Genomic DNA, 10,555 nt, shown 5'->3' with positions numbered 1-10,555 from the left:
ATTATCGTCCAAAGGCAGAAGCCCTTCAATGACGAAGCCAACCCGGTTTCGCCGATGACCATTTGCATGACAAACCACCGATGGCCCCTGGTGGTGTCGCCTTGCTAGAATCATGTCGAGGACTGATTTCAACGTTTTATCAAAGCATTAGTCAGGTTCGGTTCGCGTGATGCGCGGACGGCGCATCAAGCAGATTGAAAACAGGATTGGCCGGTCGAAATGAAAGAATGTCACGGGTGGCATGTGCAAAAACCCTTGACATGATCTTCGCAAGTGAATCCCACAATCCTATTTCGCGCACACAAAGTACACGCCACGTTGCGTTAAGAAAAGTCGAGGAACCAAACCATTCGCGTGTCTAATGGCAAATTCACCCCGGCTGCAGGCACCGAATGCAAAAAAAAATCCCCATTCGCCCATTAGCTAATGGTGCGAAGTAATAATCAAATAAAAATATTAAAGCCAAAGCATCGGCAACCGGCCTTTTGAAACCCGTGCTAGCTGATAGTGTAAACAAATGATATGGAAGACGCGCGCCGAGAGCCGATTTACGAAAAACGATCAATGAAACGACGCCCCCTTCGCTCGTCGTGTGCGTTTGGTTTTTCCGTGCACAAACGGAACACAAACTTTTTATCGACGGAAGGAGGGAAACAAAACAACCCGCTGGTCGCAGAAAGTAGCATCTTGTCATGAGATGACATCATGGTCGAATTATTTACCACCCGACGTGAAACCTGCAACCTGGGCGTTGCCGTTGCTGCCGAGTTTGTAAATAGGCAGCTGGACATTATTCCACCGCGGGTTAATCTCAGCCCCGGCCTTGTGATGTTCAACAGTTAGTGTCGTGCACCGGAAGCTTATTAACGACAACTGTGTGATGGAAGCGAACACATAAATAAAACATTGCCGAAGCAATCGCTCAGTAATAGGCTTCTAATAATTAGAGCTCTCAGAGGTAAAGTCCAATCAACCATGATTCACTGGAAAAGTGACACATAATGCAAAATATTTTTCACTGGAAATTACATGACTAACTATGAAATTAGTACGAACAGGTCAATTTTTCTTTCTAAACAAACTAATTTTTTGTTTCACAAAAGAGTTGGGAGATTCAGATTCAGAGTCATAAATGATTTTCAAACATTCATAAATTCATGTCATAGCTAAATGAATTTCCACATATTGATTAATGTGAGTTGACAAGGTTTTGTAAATTTTTTAATTTGGCGTTCACTATGCCAGCAACTGCACTTGTTTACAACTTTGAAACAAATGTTGTCCTAATTTATATTAATGAATTTTGGTGATTCATGATTGTCTGAAATCCAGATTAGCATGAATGAATCTCGTAGAAAGATTTGAATTGCACAACTCTAATGCCACAAATTCCACATCAAACGCCTCTTCGTCGTGGCTAACGATCATAAAATTCCATACCTGAAACGTTCTAAGGCGCACTCTGGACGACTCATAAACAACATAGAGAACACTATTGCCCAACGCACCCAACCAAAACCAACCCAACCCCAGCACACCTTCTCTTCGCTTCGACTTCTTGCGGGTTAAAACGGACACTTAGTCGCCTGCTTGTAAACGTTGTATTAAAAAGAAGTATAATCCCACTAATCAGCTGATGACATCATCACCATCCGCAGCTGTAGCCCACGGGAAGTAGCAGAAAAACGCCAAAGCCAGTCACACAAACACACCGATGAAGCTCACGTCCAAGAAACGGCAGGGAATGGAAACAGAAACAACAACAAAATAAATGGCAACGGCTTGGAGACAAACATACCATACTCCGAAATGGCGGTCTCGAGCGCGCCGCGAATGAAAAATGTGTGCCACGGATTGTTCACAACTTTTTCGTTCCCCCGTATATAATATGCAAATCAATAAACGATTTCGGTGCGGCCAGCATCGGAAGAAAGTCGTCTACACCGTGAAAACGTCACGTCGCATCGGTTGCGGAAGGTTATCAGCGGTTCAAATGGATTCCGGACCCTGAACGAGGTCGCAGATTGACTGTTATAAAGCAGGTCGTTGGACGTCGATCACGTAGTTTTGATTTGTACGGTCTAAAAGACGTTAAATGAGCTATGAAACAAATATTGGCGTTGAAATAAATTTTAGTTTGTTGATAACCTTTTTCCATATTGTTATATTTAAAAATAAACCAAAATGTTCGCACAAACACGTCCAGGGAGTGAAGTCACGGACTGTCGCAAAATTGTAACTGCAAACGAATCGAAACAAAGCGAAACCACGGAATGGTCACAAATCAATAGTATCGATTAGAAAACTGTGTTACCGCATGTAAGTGCAACAAACTGCAAAGTCTCTCCGATGTCCAGACTAGTGTGGCACCGGCAGACGGTAGAAATTGCGACATTTACCATAAGAATACCTCAATAATGCACGATCGTGGTGGGAAAAACCATTCAGTGTCTTTACACATAAGAAATGACACGCTTTTCGGTGGACAGTTTCACGTTCTTCGATGAATAATAAATCGAAACCAGGTTGAGTTCACACCCGGGCCATTTAGCGGGGCTTCTGCTGCTGATAAGAACGAAAGCCGAGGATGAATGTGTGCACCACCGGTAGTGCTTGGCCTCGATCATCGCCCTTTCCCCTCACTTTGGGCTAACGTTGGGCTCGGTGAAGTATTATACCAAGCACATTAATAAGATTAAGGTACATGTGTATCACATGATTAGGTCGGGGGTATCATGAGCGAGCTAATTTAAGCTCAACAAATGAGTTTGAATTATGAGGTAAAGAATCGCATAAATTAAACGAAAAGTTTCACCATAATCAACAATTCGTTCAGCAATTATTCTACATTTTATTTGAAAAACAGTAGTTCACATAATAGCTCTGAAATAAAAGCTCACCGTAATAACAAAATTACGGTTCCATTCACACGTATACACAACAAACTTACAGCAAAACAAAATGGCTGTAAAGCACTTGTAAATAACGCTGTTCCAATTTAGAAAGCTACCGCGCTGTGTCAAACAAATTGTAGAAACCAATTTGCGGGATATATTTGCTGCTTGTAAACATTGTTCTTATGACTAAGCTCCGACCAGTTGTCAGGACCTTCTCATGTAACGGTTACGATGGATTATGAAACTGTAGTTGTGTTCCCAGCCACAATGCCACATGAAGTGGGATGATGTAGCTAGAGACAAACGACTTGATTCATAGACTGTTTTTTTTTATTGCTCGCTCTTCAATCCATCATCGGGCCATCATCTTACACTTTGAAACATCATGTTTGGCATCCAATAGAGTACAATTTACTCGATGTTTCAACAAGTAATTTACATTTCATTTTACAAATTGATATCTTAGGAGCAGTGTTGCAGTCTACGAGTTCTCGACTCAAGATTACAATGATTGAATCTCCACAAGATCATCTCAATCTTCCCTCAGCCATACATACAACCAAGTTTAATTGGTATCTAATGCACACAAAAAATCCATCAGCTCAGGAGAACTGTATGTGTCCAGAATAGAGATTACTTTCCTGCCCTTCGACTACCGCACCGTAAATTCAACCTCAGCTTATCACATTCGGACGCAGTTGCAACGAAAAGGGTGCGTCATTAGCGTGCACACTAACCAGTGTCAAGTCAACGATGTTGTCGATGATGATGATGATGATGTTCGTTCACTACCGACGACGTTCGTCGCGACATCGGAGCATGACATCGACACTACTGCCTGCCGACGCAATGTCATCCGGTTGGTGCACCATCCATATCTCCGATGCACCACGTCGCGGCGGGGCACAAGGTCATGACGGTTTATGGTACCGACGTCGGAAGGGACACATTGTAAAAAAAGACGGCAATATGCCGACACTCAACAGCAGACGTCGAAAACCTTCCTCAGATCAAGGGCAGACGGTGAGGGAATGCAACTGCAAGTAGTTTAAATGGATCGGCTTCTTCGATCACTACTAAATGGGCGATTAATTACTTTTGAAAGTAAAACACTTGTAGAGGGAGAAAGCCAATGTGACTAAGGCACTCCCTGGCAAAATTACTTAAAGACCCTCTCTTAAACGGCCCACATTTTCCATCATCGAAAAAGTAAAGCACACTACAACAACATCGAAACCCACGCAAATACAAGTAACAACGCTTACCTTTTTAAACGAAAACGGGCGCAAGGCAGACGACGACGGTTGTAAATATTATTATTTCGACTGCGACATCATGTTTTCCCTGGTCCACGCCGGAAAGTATAAGCGTGCCACGTGCCGCCACGTCTTCGCCGGTGCCGAGAAGATTCAACGGACACAACGTGTTGCAGATGAGGTCACTCTCGCTTTCTGCGTTAAAAATAGGTTCCCCTCGGCTTGCTTGAAACAAACGCAACCACAGAAAACGCCATGTTGCAGCAACTGGGCCGACCGAAATCAACGCCCTATTCCCCCCACGGGCCGGGGCCATTCATGCTCGCAATTATGCCGCGGGGATGCGCCATGGCCACACGAAGAAAGGATCGGTTTCATCCGACAAAAGTGTGGCATAGTTTATAAATTCCCTTCTTCACGTTGCCCGGCTTTTTCAAGATTTTATTTGTTTCAAGAGTTATTTACGATCCGCTGGTTCAGTGTAAGGTGCCACTTATGATCTGTAATGCATGAGTAATGGCATTTCCCAACGATCCTCTGACATCTACAGCGTCATTTGATGTAAATCGAGTGCGAGTGGAATGTTAAAAAATATTAAATAAAATACAACACTCACTAAAAGTTGACGATCGTTTCAACAAACACGTTCAATTGAATTTACCAGTTGTCCAGAATGTTTAGAGCGGCATTAGAACATTCTTGCCAACAAATGCTTCCTTTTCCTCTTCGGCGCAACAGAAGCCCAAACATACGTGTGTACATGCAGCTCTCCATCGAATCTAAACGGTACAATCGAAAGCTGCTGCCATCCCACCCGCAAGTTCAGCATGATTTATAAATTAGCAACCGGTTGCACGGCCGGCGTAGAGTGGAAAAACAAACCGTTCTCCGGCTCGGAAACGTCATGGGAAAACTTCACCACCACCGACCGTCGGAAGGGTTGGCACACGCAACGTTTGATTTCTCATTTATCACGTACGTGTGAGGTACAGGCGCCTATCGGCTCACCTTTTTCTTGTGGTTAAAGCATATTTGACCTGGAACCAGCCATTTCAAACATATTTACCGGACCATTAAAAAAGTGAGTCATTCTTGAAACCGAACTGAATCAATTATGTCGGCAACAGCAACGAAATATTGTTTAACGAACCTGCCCCGGTACACTTCTGGGGCAGATTTATCTCGCACCCTGTGGCAATAAACCACTTCAGGTTGAATTTTGATTTGTAAACTGTCGATCAAACAGAGAACAACAACCCGTCTGCGGAATGTGTTTCTTTTTAAACAGTGCCAAAAATATACTCCCGGCGCAAAGCAAGCTTCTTGCAAGGGAAGATTTTTAAACATTATCACACGCACGCACACACACATTGTACGTTTACATCATAAACCGTACGCGGAACGGAGTAAATAATCCATTATAATCTTCACGATCGCCCGATGATGCAGCAGCAATTCCTTCGCGGGGCCAAACTGAACGAGAATATAGTCATAAATTTTCCAGAAAATCAATCGCGTCGAACAACTTTACATAAACACTGGGCGATTGGAGGTTGGAGGGCAGCGCCAAACGCATTTTCACGATCGTTCGTTTCGATTTAACTACCGACTCGGGCAGCATCATTGTTTGCGTGCACGTTTCATCTCGGAATCCACGAGATATCCATTGCCACGCGAAACGAGGACGGTGGTCTCAAGTGTTTGAAGCTCGGGAAAGCAACTGTCGCTCTTGATGTGCGTGAGTAGAACAACACGGAGGATACATCATGTTGGAAATCAATCCAATCCAAATTCCATGAACAATAGCTGAAAATCGATGCAAACAATCCGCAAAGGTTAACTGAATGATTCCGACGGTAGCACCAATTTACAGAAAAATTTACTTACATTTGTTTCCATTTTCCCCCCATGCATCCGATTAGTCTAAACTTACCTCAATGTGCTTCATGTGTCGATGGTCAAGGTTGTCTCAATCGTTCAATTACTTCTCCACTGATCCATCCAACATGGGTACGAGTTTGGCCTATTCCGTTGTTTGGCTAGGTTGATGGGAAGAACTCTTCACAAATAGTTGACTTGGTTTCTAGTTTTTCCTATGAAAACCAAACACCCGTTTTGCATATCACTTTACTCCAAAACGGACCGTTTAGGTTTTTCTTTTACAACCACTTTCAATAAGAAACTTGTAAGGCAATCCCTCGATTTTTCAATCAATCAACTTTGAACAACTGAAACTGCAAGCCTCGTTTGGCATACGGTTACGGTTTGGCATTTACGCTGCTGCACTCAATTTCACCGCCTACTTTTTTTGTGTTTCGATTCCGTTGGGATTATCCACGGACGCTTGCACCGAATGAATTTTCTTCGCCCAAAGTAATCGAGTAGCAAACCGAGCCTTTTCTTATTCGTCTACTAGAAGCTTCCCGCGGTCACTCGCAGTATCACAAATCACCTTTCAAATCACATCCCACAAAGGCACACACAATATTTCATCAGGCGGATGGCAATTTTTTGTTTTCATCACTTTTCATTCCACTCGGCAACCGATTTTGAGGAAAAATCATCGCCCACCAACAGACAAAACCACCCACCGGCAGCAACGAGGCATCGGTAAGGCCTTCGGATGGAACGAAGAAGATGGAAACAGCGCGATGTAACCAACTTTTCCGACTTTCCCCGCGCAGAAAAGACGATCGTGGTGGTCAAACTCCAGTGTGAAGTCCAACAACCATTGCGGGAGACGGTTGCAAAGATAAAGGAGGCTCAACTTCTTCCGATCCGAGTGTGATGTTGTTCATTGATAGCTGTGGAAGGAAAAGGAAGGTAAAATGTAATTAGTTATAAACCAAAGGAGAAAAAACGATTCCATAATCGATACCCTAGGCGACCAAGTTGTTGATCAATAATCTATAATTAAACTAACTTTTTTTTAACATTATATTTTTCTCTTAAACAATTGGATCCTATTCTTCGCGTTTACTAAATGTTACCGGCATTGCTTCTAAGAAGTAGAACGAATCATCCGGCTAATGAACCGCCTTTGGCGTTCCCGACAATCATGTTATTTTTTGCCCTTTTTCACGTGACTCTTTCAAAGTTTCAAAGTCGGCGATAAAACACGTGTTGGGTTTTTTATCTTGCTGCTTGAATTGCGTCACACACTGTCTCTATCAACATAGTTGCAAGTTACGAAAATCGTCCAATGTAGATAACTAGTAACAAGTGAAGCGGAAGTGCGTACATTAGTTGCGGACATTCGCTGAGATCAACGGTGCGACCACCCACGGTACCTGATGTTGGAAGAAATCACTTCGTGCATAGTGTTGTCAATCGAAGAAATTTAAACCTTGACATAAAATAGACAAATTAAATATCCAAACTTTTTGTGTGATCAAAATCACATGACCCCCCACCGGTTGACCCTGTCATTGGTTTGCGGTTGATGGTTGGTTTTCTCAATCTATCCCACTACTAAAAACACATCCCCAGGCTAAATTTGACACTCGATTTCAAGTTCGGCTACTTTCAAAACCATGATTCTCCTTTTCCAAACACCAAACATGGATTTAAAGTCCAGTTTTTGGCAACATCTTCTTCTTCTTCTTCTTCTTCTTCTTCTTCTTCTTCTTCTTGGCGTAACGACCTCTTGGTCATGCCTGCCCGTTAAGGGCTTACGAGACTTGTTTCCCTGTTGTACGTGGATAGTCAGTCCTCTCGTACAGGGGAGGGTCCGGTCTCGGTTGGGATTCGAACCCTTGGCAACATCACACACTTTAAATCCTTATAAACCGGGTTTAAGGGCAGACAGACATTTTTCTTGTTGGGCACTGATAAGTTTTGATCCACTTCTTCTTCTAGGCGTAACGACCGGCTTCATGGTCATGCCTGCCCGTTAAGGGCTTAACAATGCTGTTTTCCTTTGAGTACTTGGATAGTCAGTCTTCTCGTACAGGACAGGAGTGCTACTCCTCACTAAAATCTTTGGTGTCACCAACATTACGCTTGGTGTTAGCTCCATCTGTATCAGCTCATTCATATCATAATTATGCACCATAATTATTTTTAGTACAAGGCACTGCCTTGGTATCGATAGCAGTAACATATTCTCTCTTATCATCTGGGCACCAAGCGAGTAAGACTTATCTCTCCATCGATCCGAAAAGCTACAAGCTCCAAAAAATCTAATCGACTGTAATCTAATTGCCCCAAGGAAAAAGATAAACTTCTTTTCCTATTTAGATAACGGCTACAACAATTATATAATATAATTCCTAATTCCTCGAATTTTTGGTACGTTATCTACCGATAACAGGAGCGTAAACGCTAACGACCCGTTAATCTTTCCTTTGTTTGGGTCAAAATCCGACAAACCAATAGGTACTAAAAGACAAGATTTGAATGCCTTTGCTCATTGGCTATTGGTAGATCCCGGTCCGTTCGTTCGTTCCTTTCCAACGCATCAAACGGAGAGCATCATTGTTACTAGGTTATTTATTATGGCTTCTTCAAACGCGCAATGGCATGTGGTACATATTCCGACTCACAGGGTTACCATTATATCAACCAGGAAATTGATTTCTACGCAAGAACGCACCGTAAATAGGTGCTTTGTGACGGTGCGTACTGTAACGGAACGATGACCTCCGCTTCAATCAAGTACACACAAGCAGACGGATGGATGCCCTTCGCCGAGGACGGGAACCTTCGCGATCGACCTTTCGTCCGCCCTCGCGTACGGCGATGAAAAGATTCGGAAAGTCTTATTGCACCTGTTTACTAAACGCAAAGTGATCACATCAACACATCCCACACATACTCCCAACACATCAGGTGAACCCTTCGAGAGATGGAGAGGAATTTTTAAACAGCTTAACATTCTCCCCTATTTTCCGATGCTATCTCCAATGGAGGGATAAATATGCTAACGCCAACCGTTTACACAAGGCAAGGACAACACAATTTTGTTTGAAGAACTCGAACGGTGCATTTAATCCGATATATCGCATAGAACGTGATCTGTTCGGTTTTTGTTCTTTTCAAAAATGATTCTCCAATTTGGATGATTTGTTTAAATCAGCAACTCTTACTCTTTTACATACTCTTTTAGAGCTACGATAAAACGTCTAATTGTAACAAATGTAGGGTAGTTTGTGATTTTAAAATTTGTTCAAGTTATTGCTACTAGAATCTAAAAAGTAGTAGATCCCTTTAAAACGCACCAAAATATGATCACTCATATGGGATTGAAAAAGCGTATATCAACGGAAAGGAAACAGCCATTAAAAAACAGAAGGCAACAAGATGGAGTGTTTATCATTCGACAGGCGTAGTAGCCGCGATAACGTCCCTCCATGCTTGAATGACTCGATCGCCAGCCATCGCGTAGTGTACTACGATCGCGGAGCGTGTGCACGGCCTATTGTAGCTGCGAAGGAAAACGTAATGTTATTGCACGTGTGTTGGACCTTGTTGAATCATCGGGAAAATAAACTGGCTCATCACATCGCACACCCCCGCTTTAGCCGCCTTCCCCGACACGGACTGCCGGGATTTCAGAATCTGATTTTCTTCGCGTTTCGTGTTTTCTCACCTGTCAAATCATTGCAGCCCCGGCCGTGGGCCAGGAACGAGGAAACCTAACCCGGCAAATAGTTGTGTGACACACAGGCACGCTATAGAACACTAGAAACACAAGCGCATAACATTAGCAGGACGAAACGCGCGAACGATTTTGATTCGATATTTATCCACTACACACTCACAAATAAACATCGCCGCTGTGCGACAGACAGCAAACACTAGAAGGGGGGAGAGGGCGAATTCTTCTTTCAAGGTAACGCTATACTACGTTCTACGGCGCCACCGGATGACCTAACAAAGCGAAACGCCACACATTTTCTTGGAATGGCAAAGATTACAGAAAACAAAAGCTATGCTCCACTAACCACCACCACCACCAGCAGACGGGCAACCATTCTTCCCGGCGAAAGGTTTTGGTTCTCCTTTGCCTTCTTCGCGATTCTCGTATTCAATGGCGTAATTCCCCGTGCACTAGGTTGGTCGGCCGGTACGTGCTGATATCCTTACTGAATCCGCTGATTTTCTTGTACCACATACAATGCAACAAATAATAGCCGGATGGAACACTACGATCGATCTACTAGATCGGATGATATCTACCTTAACCGTATTCACTGTATCTACCACTCCGCTGTGCGTTTTCACCGCATACGGCACCACACGCAGTGTTGTTGTAAACAAGTACTGCGGGTTGTAAACAAGTGCGCGTTTCCAACGTCCAACACCTGGTACCGTGGGTCGCACCGTTGACCTCTGAGGTGATTTACGCACGTCCACTTCGCTTGACGGTCTACGAAGTACTAAAGAACACCAACCAGAATA

Source organism: Anopheles ziemanni, chromosome 2 (assembly GCF_943734765.1).
Source record: "Anopheles ziemanni chromosome 2, idAnoZiCoDA_A2_x.2, whole genome shotgun sequence".
NCBI classification, from domain to species: domain Eukaryota; kingdom Metazoa; phylum Arthropoda; class Insecta; order Diptera; family Culicidae; genus Anopheles; species Anopheles ziemanni.
The sequence above is the reverse complement of the archived record's forward strand: the minus strand, read 5'-3'. Positions refer to the sequence as shown.